An 18,235-nucleotide genomic window follows, 5' to 3' on the forward strand; every position below is an offset into this window, starting at 1 on the left:
GCAGGCCTCTCCATCTTATCTGTAAGGTGACGCAAAGCCACCCTGCGTGGCTTTGCATGGCCTCATAGATATGGAGTAAGACAAGGCAGTGCAAAGAGCTGTGTTGCCTTACTCTGCGTCAAGAAGGCATTCTAAGGGCGTTGCAGTGTGTGTTCCCACGCAACACCCATGGATTTTGACGCTGTCCCAGATTTACAAAATCACATAAACCTGGGGCAGATCCAAAACCTTATGCCTCCCAGAGCAGGCGTACTGAGGAGAAATGTTTTCATTTCTCCTCGTTACTTCCTCTTTCCATGTGTGCACGGAACGAGGAAAATGCCTCTTTCGATTGTTTTTGTGCAGGAAGGTGCCCCTTCCTGCACAAAAACAATCCTGCCAACAACACGCACTTCCTGTTTCTGTATCAACAGAGCATTGCTAGCTTCAGCATCTTTGCTGCATCTTCCGGTTTCAATAGAGGTTTATTGCTTTGCTTTCCTCACGTAGCCCCATTCAGAGCCTCTGCTTGTTTGTCTTGCCATTTTCTTGGGTTACAGTTTGTCTGTGTAAATATTGTCTTGTTTTGTTCAAGGCTGGAGGTTACAATACAGAAACCACCCAAGACTCTCTTCCCTGTGAACAATTTGTGGAGCATCTGTTTCAAAAAGGACACAAACGGGTTTACCTTCTGAGTGTGCTTCCTTTCATGTGGATTTTCCGGGTCCTTCGCTGTACATAAGTTTGGAAGGACTAGGAAAGGTGGTGCTTGAGCTGGCTTTTTCCTTGGTAGGTTTCTGCACCTCAAGCTCTGCTTAGGTTTCTGTGATGAGTCAGTCTCTCCCACAACAATTCTTTCCTCCTCAATCCTTCACCCTCAGCCAAGATTTCCACCTCTCCTTCACCAGGCAGGATTTCAGGCACACCTCAGTAGGGAAGCCGACCCTCACAGATCCAGGCTGGACGGGTTCTACTTCGCATGAGGGGCTTCCAGTCAGCTCGCACTGTAGGGATAACCTCTCCTTGCAGGGATGAGCATCCTTCCATCGTGAAGCCCCGGCTCTGCTTCTTTTCGTCTGCACAGTGGTTTGTCCTCAGTTTACTCGACAATCTGCAAAGCCACTGTAGGTGCTCCTTGTTTTTTGTGTTTGCTCGTGAGTGGGGTAGGCCAATGCCCCCTCCCCTACAGGGCGGAGAGTCGCAGTCTCCCTCGCGACCAGTCTATGGTGAAATTGATGGTGGGTGACAGTTGAGATTCTAGTGAGGGTCACTGGATATGTCACCTGTACCTGTGGAAGAGGAGTCTACTGACTCTCTGTCCTGCACCCCACAGACAGCATCATTCCAATACCCCACAGACAGCATCATTCACGTACCTCACAGACAGCATCAGGGAATCAAATATCTTTATTCGGTTTCGTGAAAAAAAAACCCATAAAAGCACAACAAAGACAGGTTAAAATGTAGTACAATATGTGCAAACCCGACCAGATCAAACCCGATTATGGCATCTCGATAAATGATTTTGAACATACTTATTGCAACGAATAATCTGATCACCTAAAACAGACATATATTCCCACAAAAAAAAGGATAAATAAAAACAGAATAATACGTTAAAAACCTAATTGATTCAATAGACAGTTGGCATAAAAAAGTGCATAAAACGGGACATAGAGACATGATACAAGCGAGTTAGTCACAGCTCGCCCTAAACCTAATGCCGGAATTAAAAAAAAATTAACACATGAAAGATATTATTACACGTCAACATCTGGAGAAATAAAAAGGCGGGCCGAACTTGTCTAAAATTTGCCTGTTTCAAGATGGGGATTAAGAAGGATTTTCTGGGCAAACAAACATGACGTGAACCATGTCCTGCGGAGATGTACCATCACAACCGCAGGACTAAATAGTTTGCCCTTTGTTCATGCCCCTAGGCTGGGCGAGGATAAGATAGAAAAGATCAAACCGGAAACTGGTCAGGAGGAAACGGTCGTAAGAGTTTGCAAACACCAATAGGTACGGGCTTCGCAAGCTCCCTCTCCTCCCTAGCCATGGACTGACATGCAATAAACGCCTTCTTAAGGAGGGCTAAGTCTTCCTTTTGTGTGGCCTCAGGGTATGAAAAAAGATCTCCTCTTCCCAGGCTCATGAGACTCCTTTCTATATATTTGAGCCATGCTACCCTGGAAGCATAGTCCAGAGCCAGGCAATCTTTAAGAATTACTTTATTTAACGAAATCCCCTCCTTAACCCAAATTTGTAACCAGAGGGACAGCGCGCGAAACGCTATCAGATCAGTAATGTAAGGCATTCCTAGCTCCTCGTGGGCGATAAAAGAAGGGGTACCCTGAGGAACTGATAGCAGTTGTCGCATGAATTTGTTTTCCGCAATTTGAATATCATTTGTGTCAGCATATCCCCAGATTTTACTGCTGTAGAGGGCCTTTGACGTATACTTAGCCCTCTAGAGCTCAAGAGGGGCCCTCTCTGGTCTTTTCCTCAATCTAGAGGCAAAATTCAAAATTATTGCAGTCTCCCTCTTGAGGTCATTACTCTTACGTGTAATTTGGGGGTCCCCATTTCATTTTATCATCCAGGAGAACCCCCAGGTAGGAAAACACAGACGTCTTAGGGATCGGGGTAAGCCCTACCTTAAAGGTGTATGGTCTACTCGGCCGTGCCCCCACTTTCATGATGTATGATTTTGAGTTGTTAATCATCAAATCCAGATCCCCCATAAACTGTGTCAATGTAGATAGAAGGGTTTGTAGGCCCTGCTCGGTCCTTGCCATCAAGACAGCGTCGTCTGCATATAGGAAATCTGCCTTGGTCTCCAAGATTATTTTCTCTAAATTATTAATATAAAGATTGAATAGAAACGGAGCCAAGATGCAACCCTGGTGGACACCACCCCTAACTGGGAACGAGCGTGATACATGCAGGTCTGCCGAAAAGCACACTGCCTCCTTGGTGTCTCGATGGAGATCGTATAAAAAGGAGACTATTGCACTATCCATCCCTTGGGTAGAAAGAATCTGCCACAATTTGCCTCTATTCACACAGTCAAATGCGGATGACAAATCCATAAAAGCTAGGAAAATACCCCCCGGGCGGCTACCGTGTGTTCATTCATTATCAGGGAGAGGTTAAGACATTGGTCAGTTGTAGTGGAAGCTATATTGAGCCTCCAACAAGATTTTATTATCAAGAGCCCAAGCCGATAACCTTCCCAACAATATGCGCTCGACCACTTTCACCACAGAGTCTAACAGGGAGATAGGTCTATAGCACAGGGTGCTGTCTCTGTTCCCCTTTTTAAAGACCGGCACAATGATGGAGGTGGCCCAAGAAGTGGGGATACCAGACCTGGCCACTGCGTTAATTACGGAGGTGAGCAATGGGGCCCAGAACGCCACATCCGACAAATAGAGATTGGGGGGAATTCCATCAGGTCCAGCGGCCTTATTGCATGTCATGCCAATGATACCTTGCCTCACTTCCTCCTCCAAAACGGATAGAACTGTGGATTTGCCGCCATAATCTCGTAAAGGGGACAGGGCTGAAGCTCCCTTAAACATACCCTCAAAGTGACTGACCCAGTCGTTCTCTGAGATGTGAGTGTCAAGGGCATTTGCGGCCTCCACACCTAGGAAGGGGCTATTTACAATATTCCAAAACTTGGCACTGCACTTGTAGGTTGTTACTTCCATATGTTTACCCAGGCTTCCTCCTTCAAAGCCTCTTTATGATTCCTAAGGGCTAGTTTATACTATTTCCTACGAGTTTTGACTAACACAGTGTTTATAGGGGTAACGCACAGGGCTAGTCTAAGCCTCCTAGCAGCAATGGAGCATTCCAGGTAAACCATCTGGGGGCCCTTTCTTGTTGTGCTCCATGGGCAGGGACTGTTAGTGTAGGAAGGTGGAATCTGACTGCATGGTTGTCCCCACTTTTTTCCTGGTGTTTTGCTGGTTTTCGACTTAGTTGGCTGGGATCTTGTTATTCAGGACCCCAGCCTATCTGCTTTCCACTTTAAATAGATTGCATTCTGGGGTACCCTTATAAAGTCCCTAGTATATGGTATACTATGTACCCAGGGCATAGGTACCCCAGAGGCCTACCAGGGGCTAAAGCATGTATTGTGCCACCCCTGGGAAGCCATTTAAAATGACACAACAGGTCTGCTACAGCAGCCTGTTGTCTTAAACCTAATCATCAATAAGGGTTGTTTGGACTGGGGCAAGGTGCCCACTATAACTAGTGGACAGTATATACCAGGCCAACTTCTCACAGTTAGTATCTCTGCAACTGAGCTGGAGAGGGATACGAAAGCACGGATGATGGACTCATCCGACTCTGCCTCCGCATTGTGACAGATCTGAAACTCGCTCTGGCACTTCTCCAGGAGGGACTCAAACAGGGAGTTTGGTGAGATCTGTGCCCATTTGAGCCATTTCCCTCCATCCGTGGGTCGTAAAGCCCCACTACCTGTGCTCCGCTTTTTTAAATCTAAAATTGTAGAGTGGAAGGGTGTAGAATGGAGTAGAGTGTCAGAGTGGAGTAGAGTGCTGTAGAGTGGAGTGGCATAGAGTGTTGTGGAGTTGTGTAGAGCAAAGAGGAGTCGCATAAAGGGTGGTGAGAAGAGTGGAGTATAGTGATGTAGAGCCGAGTAGATTGATGTAGACTGGAGTAGAGTAGGAGAGTGAGATGGCATAGAGTGGAGTAGAGTGTTGTAGAGTGGAGTAGAATGGCATAGAGTATAGCAGCGGAGTAGAGTGGAGTAGTGTGTCGTGGAATAGAGTGGATTAAAGTGGCATGGAGTTGTGTAGAGCATTGTAGAGTGGAGCAGTGTCATAGAGTGACATACTGTGGAGTAGAGTGTTGTACAGTGGAGTGGCATAGAGTGGAGGAGAGTGTAGTAGTGTCAGAATGGAGTGTCGTGGATTGGAGTATCGTAGACTGGAGTGTCGTAGTCTGGAGTGGTGCAGGGTAGAGTGCAGCGGTGTAGAGATGCATAGAGTGGAGTGGTGCAGGGTAGAGTGCAGCGGTGTAGAGATGCATAGAGTGGAGTGGTGCAGGGTAGAGTAAAGAGGTGTAGAGTAGAGCAGCATAAACTGCTGTGGTGCAGAATAGATTAGTGTGGTGTAGAATGGAGTGGCATACAGTGCATTGGCATAGAGTGCTATAGAGTGGTGTTAGAGAGGAGTGGCACAGAGTAGAGTGCAGTGATGTAGAGGGCATTGGTGTGGAGTAGAGTGGTGCATAGCAGAGAAATGCAAAGTAGAGTGGTGTAGAGTACAGTAGTGTAGAGGTGCATCGTAGTCTGGGGCAGGAGCGGCTCCTCCATTAGAGTAGAGGAGCGTCGCCTCACTAATCAAAATGTCCCAGAGATGAAAAATACCTTGTAATTAAGTTAATTCATTACCATTTTATTTTTCACTACCCACGTCCGAGCCGAGTGTCAGGATGGGGTGGGCCACTGCTGACCGGCAGCAGGGAAGAGTAGTGGGCTGGACACTTTAAGTTTAAAATGTGCATGTCTTTTTGGCTGTCTGTCTTCCACTGGCCAGCAAGACATGCACACTTTAAACCTCTGAACACAGCTTTCTTAGACAGCTGGGTTGATAGCAAGCACAGGCCTCCAGTGTCCTTGGGAACGCTGTGAGAGCCCACTCCTTCCAAATCTGGCACTTCTCTCATATTGGTTAACAGCATGAGAGCGGTGCCAGGATTGGTTAGGAGTTGGCTGGGGCCCACGCTGGATGTGAGAAGAACACCGGGATCGGAGCCAGGATGTGCAGCAAGATAAGTGACTTTTATTTCCCTTTTTTTTTTTAAAGTATATAATGTCTGTATGCTAATGTGTACTAAATCATCAGACGCACTACATTACCATTTTCAAGTTAAACATTTTGGGACATATTTACAAGCCTCTTGTGCTGCTGGTGCGTCACTTGACGCACCTGTGGCGCATTTTGCTTCCCCATATTTACAAGGACACATAAAACCACCCTGCTTGGCTTTTCGTGGCCTTGTAAATACGGTCCCTTTTCACGCAGCACTTTGTGTGAAAGGGGCATTCCATGGGTGTTGCTGTGGGTGTTCCCACACAACACACATGGGACCTGACATATTCCCAGATTTATGAGAAATTGTAAACCTGGGAATGCTTCAGAATGCTACGCCTCGCCAAGGGAGGAGTATGGAGGCGCAACGAGGAGAAATGTTTTCATTTCTCGTTGTTTTTCCTCTTCCTATGCATGCTGCATTATAAAAGGAAAACAACCCTTCTGATTGTTTTTGTGCAGGAAGGTATCCCTTCCTGCAAAAAAACAATCTCCCTGCAGCACAGGCATCCTTTCACCATGGTGCAAGGGTGCCTGCGTCGGCATATGGCAGCCAATTGTGCACCAGCACAGGGGGGAGCACAGGGATCCATCATATTATTGTAGATATGACGCATTCCTGTGCTTTGAAAGTAACTCAGTGCGGCGCAGTAAAATGGCTTGTGCCACTGCACTGAGTCACTTTCCAGTAAATAAGACCCTTAAACCATAAAATAATAATGTAATGCATGTCGGCAATTTTGCCCATCCCACCACTCCCTATAGTTGGCAGCCACCACTTTTGTGGAGTAGAGTGCACTGGCATAGAGTAGAGTGATGCAGCATAGACAAAGTTGCATAGAGTACACTGTCATAGAGTGCAGTGGTGCACAGTTGACTAGAGTGGCATAGAGTGGAGTAGTGGAGAGTGAATTGGCATAGACTGGTGTACAGTGCAGTACAGTGGTGTAGAGTAGTGTGGTCTAGAGTAGAGTGCAGTGGCATAGTGTGCAGTGGCGCAAAGCAGTGTGGTGCAGAGTAAAGTGGTGCAGAGTAGAGTGGCATAGGATTCAGTAGCTGAGAGTGCAGTGTTGCAGAGTAGAGTTGTTTAGAGTGTAGAGTACAGTGGCGTATAGTGCAGTGGTGCACAGCAGATTGGCGTAGAGTGCAGTGGCATAAAGTGTATTGATTTTGAGTAAAGTGTAGAGTGCAGGTGTAGAAAAGTGTGGCGTGGAGTGCAGTGGGGTAGAGTGGAGTGGTGCGGGGTACATTGCAGTGGCGTAGAGTGGAATGGCACAGAGTGGAATAGAGTGGCACAGAGTACAGAGGCGTTAAGTAATTTGTTTCAGAGTAGAGTGAAGTGGCTTAGAGCGCAGTGGCATACAGTAGAGTGTTGTAGAGTGCAGAGGTACAAAGTAGATTAGAGTCACTTAGAGTGAATTGGCGTAAAGTGCAGTGGCGAAGAGTGCAGTGCTGCATAGTAGAGTAGTGTGGGGTAGAGTGCATTGGCATAGAGTTGAGTGGTGTAGAGTACAGAGGCGTCAAGTGAAGTGGTGTAGAGTAGAGAGGGGTAGAGTAGAGTGCAGTGACGCAGTGTGGAGTGGTGCAGAGTAGAGTGCAGTGGCCTGGAGTGGTGCAGAGCAGAGTGGAGTGGGGTAAAGTGGAGTATGCATGGTGTGTTAGTACACTCTCATTACAGACAACACATCTTCAATTGAAATGACCATTACAATTGCACAGACAAACAATTTTACTAATAAAAGTATACAGCACACAAAAAATAATGTGTGGAAATGTCATCACCTAGTGTATTGATTTGTTTTCATCGTATTAAAATATTTTCCACCACACTTCAGAATTACCAAAAAATTTGCTTCATTTGTTCTCTTCATATTCTGAAATATCTGCACAGTTCATTTACAGACAATTACATTTTGCTTTGTGCTAGAAAAAAATAACATCCTACAGCACAGCCGAGTAGTCAGCATGATTGCCCTATATATCCTCTCACTTTGAAGTCAGAGAAAGAAAAGTAAACACAAAGCATCCTGAAAGACTCAGCATGATATTTGACCTCTGTCTTTGAATGCACAGCAAATGTGACAAGATAAGAACAAGATTTAAAGGCCAGTTGACAGAAATTCAGTTATGGTGGAAGAATACAGCAAATAAACCTTGTGCAATAGAAGGGATGAACTCAAACTTGACAGCCTTAACAAATAAAGCCAGCAAATAGAAAGTAAGCAAATGTGAGTTACAAACCACAAAGCCAATAGTAAGCAATGGGCAGAATGCATTCCCAGGGAGGCTTTTCGAATGTCCCCAAGATGTCGTTAGCAAATTTGGTAGACTTCGACTTAAAAAGGCTATATAGAAAGGCAGAACCACACTGAAATCCTAAAATCTCCCCTGGCCCTTTTTCTGTGTCTTCATATAGAAAGGCTCCACATCTGCCTCGGTTAATACTCTTGCAACCCGCTGTGGGAGCAAGTGAAGACTGCTCTCCCTGGGCCCTGGCCAGCAGTAGCCCTCTTTAAGTTCCTCCAGCCCCATCTGCATCCACTTTCCATTAAGCGCCCTAAATCTAATGCTACTTGTTTCGCTCTGGGCGTAAAGTGCATATCTTCCATGGTGAGCTCTTAAGAAGCGTTGATCTGCAGTGTGAGGCCCGATTGATGCAATTTGCACACCATTAGCTGCAATCAGGCTCCAGTGAGACATTTTACATGTCACTCAAATTAAATGGTAATGAGGCAATCTTTCTTGTTTTTATCAGAAATGTTAAAGGGGTATCTAATTTGCTCTTTGGCTGCGAAAAATGGAACTTGGAGGAGGGGTGAAGGTTAGATGGGTGAGTGTTTACACACGGGAAGACGTGATACTGTCAGCCGAGGTGCTGAGTTCAGTTTTTCCTGTAGGAGAAAACACCCCACCCCCAAACAGGACATGAAGGGCCACCACATCTTATGGTAAGGATATACCCCCCCACACACACGCAAAACACAAAGGCACTAGCGGCCTGATTTAGGGTTGGGTGGTAGCGGAAAATCATCTGATTTCTTCAGATAATGCTAAATCCGGAGGAAAATCCACCAAAATATTTCATTAGCCCTTCTAGGCCCCAGAACAAGAAATCCGGAGGAAAATCTACCAATGGCGCTTGATGTGAAAATTCCACCAAAATATTTTATTAGCCCTTCTAGGCCCCAGAACAAGGACTCCTCGGCTCAATGGGACTGTGGCAAATGAGAGGGAAAAACTAGTGCAGATGTGTAATTCCTGTTGCCCACTTCAGTTTACACAAAACACTGTATGTGCATTCCAGACTTCAGCTCAAAGATGGGAAAAAGCACACTCCCCATGTGCACTAATATTTCTCATTCCTGGATGTTCAGGGCTTTGTCCCTAACTCTGGTGGCCTACCTAGAAATGTGTTTGGCTAACACATGGTTGATTTAAGAACTGTCTCTTGTCAAACCTCCTGTTGGGGAGGACGTGCAGCTTACAGCTAGAGCTGCCGACCTTGGAACTGGAGAACCCTGCTTGAGTACCAGCCATGGCTCAACATCCTGTGATTCTGTGCAATTCAATTAATCTCACAATTCTTAAAAAAGTATTACATCTGGTTCCCATGCAAGGCACACAAATGCCACGGGCAAGGGGTGTGCTATGTAAAACTACAACAATATCTATCTATCTATCTATCTATCTATCTATCTATCTATCTATCTATCTATCTATCTATCTATCTATCTATCTATCTACACATTGATGTTTTGAATTAAAAACATAACACAGAACTTCACCAGTTGTAGTTAGGAGCACTAACTATAATTTGCGCCCCACCATGCCCTGCTCATGACATCACTCATGACATGTACTATGACATAATTTATGATATCTCTGATGACATTTCAAATGACATAATTGATAAAATCACTGATTATATTATCCAAGCTTTGTTTTCCCGCATATTTCTCTATAAATTACTATCTCATTGGAGGTCTAACAGTAAGTAGAAAATAGCTCAGGAGAATATCACCCATCATTACTGCCATCACACATACAACTCCCTTAGGTGTCGGAAGCAAGCTTTATGTGCAACATTGACTCAATGCCATGCACTTTACAGGTAGCATAGTTCACATTAACAATCAACCACAAATATATAGGAAACCCTAATTGTGTACACTTTTCAATCTGTATACAACTGTTCACAGAAAGCCAAGTTCCTAAAAATAGTGAATGTCAGTTCCAAAACAAATGAGTTACTTTAGTTAGCTTTTATCTGTATCAGACCCCTGAAAATCACCAAATCTACATTGAGAAATGAAGTTGATATCAGTAGAGAACTGGGTACTGTAAACAGTGTTTACTATATGGAGAGAGTTTACTCTGTACCACATTGTTTGCAAACAGGGAAACCATCATAAGAAATATATATATGTGATCAAGGCCACATGCAGTGGCCGAAACGCGTCATGGACATCAATGAATAAATACATTGTTTGCACCCTAAATTATCTTTGAGTCCGTGCCTGCTTCGTGGGGATTTTAGTTGACAAAGTTCTGGGATTGTTTATATGATATATACACATGGGTGCTGTGTTTTTGATATACACATAAGTAGATAAGGAATGCCTTTTCTCATTTTTCTCCCACAGTGTAATCACAATTTACACTGAATACCTTTTCCTCAGTTTATTGTGACTAAAGCTCAATTTTGAGCTTAAGCGTATGAAGTTCAAAAATAAAAATATTAAAATAACTTGAATATAATTATTTTAAAATATTTTTTTAAACCAATACCTATACTGCAGGATGTATCTATGCTTCTACATCGATGTTGCCTTTTTCTATAAATGCTGAAAAAATATGTTTCTCAAAAAAATCGAACCTCAATGAAACATTGTTGCTACTACAAGAGATTGCCCCAATTTCATGAAGGTTTACACAGAAGCTCCTGTTGCCTTTTTCTTTGATTCCGCCTTCTTGAACACTGCCATTTGGCTGATCAGTGTGGTTAGCTGAGAAGGGTACTCCCATTTTTTTGTGTAGAGGGAAACTTCTAAGGTGGACCTGCCCCTTTGTCTCGTCCCAGAGTCATACACCAGATGATGAGAGCAACCAGGTGAAGGGTTTTCACACTTTCTTGTGCTTTTGTTTGGGTGCTCCAGTTTGGGGACAGTATCCTCAGCAAGGCCACTGGAATTGTGCGGCAGAGGAGAACCATATTATGCAGCAGGTTTGACTAAATTATGTGGCAAAAAAAGCAGATTATGCAGCATAGTGCAGCAAAATTTAGGATCCTATTACGTCATTATTTTGTAATTTTTACACCTTTTAACATTGCCTGAAAAAAGAGTTCAACTTAATTAGTACCAATTTATGACCCAAATATAGCAATAAGCAACTGAAAGGTGACCAGTCAACCTTTGCAAAAAGCCTTTTTCTGCACAGGAACCAGTCTTGCTATTTTTAGTAACTTTTGATCCGTTTGAGCTAGAAATGATATTTTTGTGACAATCTGCAGATTATGTAGCAGATGATGGGTTATGTGGCAAATGTGGCAAATCCCCTAGAGGTAAGATCAGTAATCCTTAAGATCATCCTTAATAAAGCACTAAGGCCTGTCAAAATCTGGGGTGACCTCATCCTCAGTGAGGAAGATGTCCATACTTCTCTTTGCTTTTAAATGCGATCTTCAAGGGGGCGCCCCTTCCCCTAACATGGCAGGGGGTGACATTATCTCAATACACAAAAAGGTCCTCCTACCTTGCCGTCCAACTATAGACCAATAAGCCTGCTGAACAGCTCGCAAAAGCTGTTCAGCAGGATTTTCTTGGAAAAAGGTACATGCAGAGGAGATTCTTGCCCCCTTACAAGCAGGCTTTCGTGAACACACTAGCACTGTGGACCAGGTTTTCCGCCTCCCACTCAGTGCTTCATTTGTAAAATTTTAAGTGCCTGGGCTCTGACCAGGAGGCCACTGCAGCTTGCACCACCCAACACCCTTGTCATCGCTGCCAAAACAACTACTAACCATCTCTCTTGCATGTAAATGCGACAGGTCCGATTATTCCAGGTCCCTAAAGCTAAAGGAATGACTGGGGAGGCAGGTATTAGCAATTTTAATATATATTGTAGACCTTAACTACCGTTGTTCTGCTCATCTCTAAATTAGATGAGCAGCGCCACCATGTGTTGGACTGTTCTAAGTATGGTGTTGACAATTAGGTGCCGGTGCCGAGCACCAGAAACTAATTAAGTGCCGGTGCTGAGCACCGGAAAGCACCTGCTCAAATTAAGCACTGCTCCCACTCCTCTTCTGAAAAACAGTGACTCTATATGGTGAACAGCTATAAGTTGTTTTTGTAGACTTTCAGTCCCCAGGTCTAAGTTATGGCTAGTGCTGGCTGATTTGGGTGTCCCCATCTATCTCCAGCCCATTATAATCTGGCTGCATTAATACAACTATGTGCAGGTGTGGTGTGGCCTTCTAGGGGAGGTGACTGATAAATTCCCCATCACCCGAGGGGTTAGGCAGGGTTGTGTTCTTGCCCCCATTTGTTTACCCTTTATGTTAACGGGCTAGTAGTACACCTAAACCAATGTGGGGCAGATGTTCCCAGTCTAGCAGGCATCAGGGTTCCCACTCTGATGTTTGCGGGTGACACTCTACTACTCTCGAAATATCCTATGAGGTTTCAGATGATTCTGGACAGTTTTGAAATCTTTTGCAGACAGAGCGGGTAGGAAATTAATGTAGCGGGAAAAAAACCATAATTTTCAATTCCTACCGTTCCACCAGACCCAACCCCAAGCTCAAGGGGCCTCCTTTGGAGTAAGTACATACTTTTGAATAACTGGGTCTGATCCGCACCAACCAGCTGGACTGGTGTCAACACATTGACAGGTGTAGAGTCAAATTAGAGCAGCACATAGGAGGATTGGCCAAAATGCACCGAAGATCCCAATTTTGCCCAATTCTACCAGTGCTACAAATGTATAGACAGCAGGCTCAAGGTGCTGCTCTATATGGTGAGGAAATGGGGACCACAAGGACCCTGCCGCCCTATCTGTAGCAGAAAGTTGGTTCCTGCGTCAACTGCTGAGCCTCCCACAGCACCCCTCTTCTCCCCCTCAGACCTGATTCGGGCCTTAGGCCAATCTCTGAAGCGATAGGTATGCAACATAGTCTATATTGGAGGCGGATCTTGGCTACCCCCAAACACCTCTCCTATCGCCAAGGGTTGACGGATATTCTGGGCCTCCAGTAATATTCCTTGAATTCGGTATGTCTTAGAAAACCACGCAAAGTCAGGTCATGGGATTCTATGGGACAAGCTCTTGTCAGCACTGTTCATCAACAAGTTACCCATCAAAGGAAACTATAGCCAGTATAGAGAGAGCCCTTATGCACGCATAACCCTCTCATGGATCCTTGACTGATGCTTTTCTCTTGGTGAAGGATATCTTCTGGTTGAACTTACGGCAGTCCAGAAGCTTTACCTCCAATTTTGCCAGGGCACACTTTCCCTTTTTTCCTTCACCATGAGGTGGGTTCGGACAGGTGCCCCAACCAAGAAGGCCTGTCCCTGCTGTGGTGGCCCAAGGAAATGGAGGAGCACGCCCTGTTCTTCTGCCCACTCTACATGAAAGAGCGAAGAAAGGGGCTAGCGCCGGAATGTGTAAGTCGGGAGATATTCTGAAGCACTCCGAATACTAAAATATGATACGAGGCAAAATATTGTCTTCGCAGTGTCATGATATTTGCTAGTAATGATGAGGATTAGGCTTAAAATGTGCTCACTTAACACTGTCCCCCTGTCGCCAGAGATTGGGTGCCCATAATGCTTCTTACCCCACAGCACGCTCCTGCACTTTACTGCCTGGGCACGCAAACCAACTTGTGTACACCTCTGATGATTCACTGTAGCCAAGACTACATTAACTGCACTCTTCCATTCATCTCTCTAGTTGGCTCCTGACCGCTTTAGGACTGTACTCTTTTAACTGATTCTACTTCAGTATTATCCTGATGCTGGACTTTGATTGTTTAATGGCAATTGCTTGATGTAATTTTATGCTGTATATATATATATATATATATATATATATTCACAGAAAAAACCATAGGTTTCAGGCACGTTATAGTTAGGAATTAGCATTTAAAAAACCTCAGAAGTTCACTGAAAAAACCATAGGTTTCAGGGGTGTTATAGTTAGCTGGACTTTTCACTTGTACAAAACCATTGAAATTCCCCCGTTATAGTTAGTTCAGCTAACTATAACTCGCGCGCCCGCAATGCACTGCTGATGACGTCACATATTACATCACTCATGACATGGTCAGTGACATCACTCATGACATCACTCATGACATCTCAAATGACATCACTGATGACATCACTGATGACATCATCCTTGTGATAGAGTGGCAGACCTCCTCTCACCCTAATATAACCTTTGATACACACATTCAAAAATAGAGACTAACATTTTCAAAACAATGGACATACCAATACCAGTTACAACAACCTCTTCAGTAATTCTAAGATCCACATACACATCCACTCATTCACCAACAGTCCTATACAGTCACTCATACATGTATTCACTCATCATATGTACTCATACACCTATACATCCTGTTACACAATGCCACTCATCCATAGAGTTACTCACACACATAATCACTCATGCTAATAAAGAATCAATCATACATTTACTTGCATCTACAGTTATACACACACCACCACACTTACTTCTAAGGAAACTTACACATACTTAGTCTTTTAAACAATCACTTATAGAAACACATACTTATTCATACAGGAACTCTTTCAATCTCTCACTCTCACATATACTCACTTATATACACCAATAGTCACATATACTAGTTTAAAACATATGTAGTTACTCATAAAGACACTATTGAGACAGTCATTCACTCACTAACACACCCATACACACACTCATCCACCCATACAGTCCTGCACACATGCTGTCTTCAACACATACAAACAGTGAGTCACTCATTCATGCACCTATGCACTACGTAATACCCCCCACCGAACCATGCAGACACTCAGACTGATACTCAAAAAACCAACTAATAACCTATATAGACACCCATGTAGCTACTCACCAACCCATGCAGCCACTTATACACAAAGTGAGAGACTGATACAGATATTTACATATTTAAACATTACTCACTAAGCCATGTATTCACTATGATACAGTTAATCAGTCAGTTACACAATCAATTTTTCAAAAACAAATCATCCATTTAGACACTTATATACCCATTTATTCTTCCATCGACCTTGAGATATACATATATAAAACATATTTAATTTTCAGAAAAACACACATTCACTGGATGATGTCATCAGTGATGTCATCAGTGATGTCATTTGAGATGTCATCAGTGATGTCATGAGTGATGTCACTGACCATGTCATGAGTGATGTAATATGTGACGTCATCAGCAGTGCATTGCGGGCGCGCGAGTTATAGTTAGCTGAACTAACTATAACGGGGGGGGGGACTGTGCTGCCGGGTGGCTCAAGTTTACAATGTGCATGTCTCTTTGGCCCCCACCTTGCCGCGGCCAGCCAGAAATGTACATTTTAAACCTCTATAACCCAGCTGTCTGGTCAGAGAAAGCTCAGGCTTTCAGTGCTCTTGAAAGTTCTGAGTGAGGCCACTCCCTCCAATCCTGGTGCTTCTTTCGTGCTGGTGAGAGCAGCGTCAGGATTGGTTAGGGGAGTTGGCTGGCTCTTGAAGAGAGCAGATCAAAGGAGGAAGATGTCGCGTATCGCAGGAAGGTAAGTGTATTTTATTTATTTTTTAATTTGGTATCACCCGCCCTACCACCCACGGTACATGCCAGCTGCCACTGGGTATGCTTACTTAAAGTCAAGTGAAATGTGCAATGTACCACACGGGACAACAAGATTAGAGTGCATTTAAAATGTGTGTTAATGTGCAATAATGCTAAGACTCTAGTATGGCTTTAAGCAGGTAAAAAACGAATTCACAAATCTTATTATAAACATCTAGGTATGCATGAAAACGTGCTGTCCCATATTTCATTGCTTTTTATTGTAAAACAGCGCAGAGCATTGGCACTCGTATCACAACAGCCTCAGCGAATAGTATCACGGTCAAACACTATTTTCAGTTCTCATTGGCTTATCTCACTTGTCAGACAACTCCAAGAATCATGTGCATTTGCTCCTCAACAAATTAAGTATACTATTAAAAAACTTTGAGCCCTCTGCGGAAGTCCATTCTTTCAATATCTCACGATGCAGACTCACTTTCTTGGGTTCAGGGCTGGAAAGGAAACCCAAAGCAGCCCTGGCAACTTTGTCGGACAGACCCCCACCCCAGGGGGTGCAAGCGTGAAGCACTGCTGCTTAATAAAACCGGCCCCAAGCACTGCTGCTTTTGTTATTGGGGGCTGATATTGCAGTATCGTTTCAAAACTGTCCCCCAGTAATAAAACCGCCCCCCACCACTACAAAACTGGCTCCCACCACTCCAGAACCAGCCCCCCAGCCTCCCGGGCAAATGCCTGATTCCTGCTACGGCCAGTCCGGCCCTGCTTGGGTAGTCTGTGGGGATACACGTCCCTGTGTTGCTTCCATGTCCTGTATAAAGGACACTATTCCCAAACTCTTGTAAACTATGGCTTCCTGTTCCCTCGTTTCATCTCCCTGTGCAATACTGTGCCTTCAGATTCAGCCATTTCTGTGTCTCCCAATGCCTGGTTCATTGATTAGAGCCTTTAGGGATCTTCCAGCTCACTTCCGCTATTCACTTTGATAGGGCAAGCATGAGGTCTGTACATTTATTCATTGCTCTCTTGGCCTTCTCTTGTATATGTAATCTTACAATGCAAACCTTTGTATTTGTGTGATATCCCTGTTTGTTGACACATTGATCAATTCATCCTCTTTACCCCAGAAAGTCAACAGTTCAGGGCAGTTCCAGGACATTGGGAGAAATCTGAACCCACCTCTCTGCACCTGGGACACATAGATTGCCGGGACTGATGGCTTAGTGGACTATTGTGTCCACTGTAAGGGACTGTGTTTGACCTCATAGTCACAGGTTCAAATACTGGTGGGTCCACTCAGCCTTTCATCCTTCTGAGGTCAATAAAATGAGTACCGTTGGGTAACAATAAACATCTGCTATTCAGCACCAAGATGCCCATGGGTGAAAGTGCGCTTTATAGATACACATGTTATGTTATGTAGATTGAGCTTGAAGGTAACTCCTCTTAAGTCTTTAGGTGTGAGGCACACCCTATGCATGTGATAAATGTTTATGCATTGAAATTATGCATTTCTTGAACACCCTTTCCTAGTCTTTTCCCTAATGGATATGCTGACATCTACCACCGATGTTTCCCTCATAGTGTCCACTGAACACTAAGCTTGACTCAGAAGCGCTTGATGCATAAATGTGGCCTCCCTGTGCGGGAAACATCCATTACAACACAGTCATTACAACGACCTACCTTTAAAATGCAACTGTTACAACGCAACTGCCTTTACATCACATGGCATTACACTGCATGCCATTACAACGCATGTCACTACAACGCATGCCATTACAACGCATACCATTACAACATCTGCCATTACAACGTTTTATAAGCTAAGTAATGGAGATTTTTTTAGTACTAGGATGGGTACGGGTTTTGGGTTACATGGGAATAGTAAATTTTACCCCTACACTATCCAACACTTTCCCTACTGTTGAACTCACTGGAGCAGGAATAGTAATTTTTGCCCCTACACTATCTAACACTTAGTAATTTTTACCCCTACACTATCCAAAACTTACCCTACTGTAGCACTCACTGGAGTGGGAATAGGAATGTTTACCCCTACACTATCCAACACTTACCCTACTGTTGCACTCACTGGAGTGGGAATAGTAATTGTTACCCCTACACTATCCAACACTTACCCAACTATTGCCCTAAAAGTATTATGCGTTGTATTGGTATGCGTTGTAATGGAATGCGTTGTAATGGTAGTTTTTTAAAATGCGTTGTAAAATCATGCAATGTAATGGTAGTTGTGATGAAAAGTCTGTGTTGTAAAACAATGCATTTTAATTACATGCGTTGTTACATCATATATTCCCCTCCGCTTACCATTGCTGGGGCATACCACCTTATAGCACCGATGCATGGGTGGTTCCTTGCTGCCTCTTTTCCACAATGTGAGACGGACAGCACCTGAGTATGTGTTTTAAATAATGTTCTCATTCAATTAAGTCAGAACACCAATGCCTGTCCTCCTCCCAGCCCATCCTTTAGACTTTAATGATATTTTCAATATTGGGAGGAAAGTGGTTTTGGTAGGTATCACATTCCCTGGGTGCAGTGATCTCTT

General features: G+C 44.1%; 1 protein-coding gene across 1 annotated transcript in view; it reads left to right on the forward strand.

The window, feature by feature from the left end:
- The window catches only part of ASIC1 (acid sensing ion channel subunit 1), a 590,058-nt gene that overhangs the window by 56,177 nt on the left and 515,646 nt on the right, over positions 1-18,235 (forward strand). The window lies entirely within an intron of this gene.

The sequence above is a fragment of the Triturus cristatus genome, chromosome 4_2 (assembly GCF_964204655.1).
Source record: "Triturus cristatus chromosome 4_2, aTriCri1.1, whole genome shotgun sequence".
Classification (NCBI taxonomy): domain Eukaryota; kingdom Metazoa; phylum Chordata; class Amphibia; order Caudata; family Salamandridae; genus Triturus; species Triturus cristatus.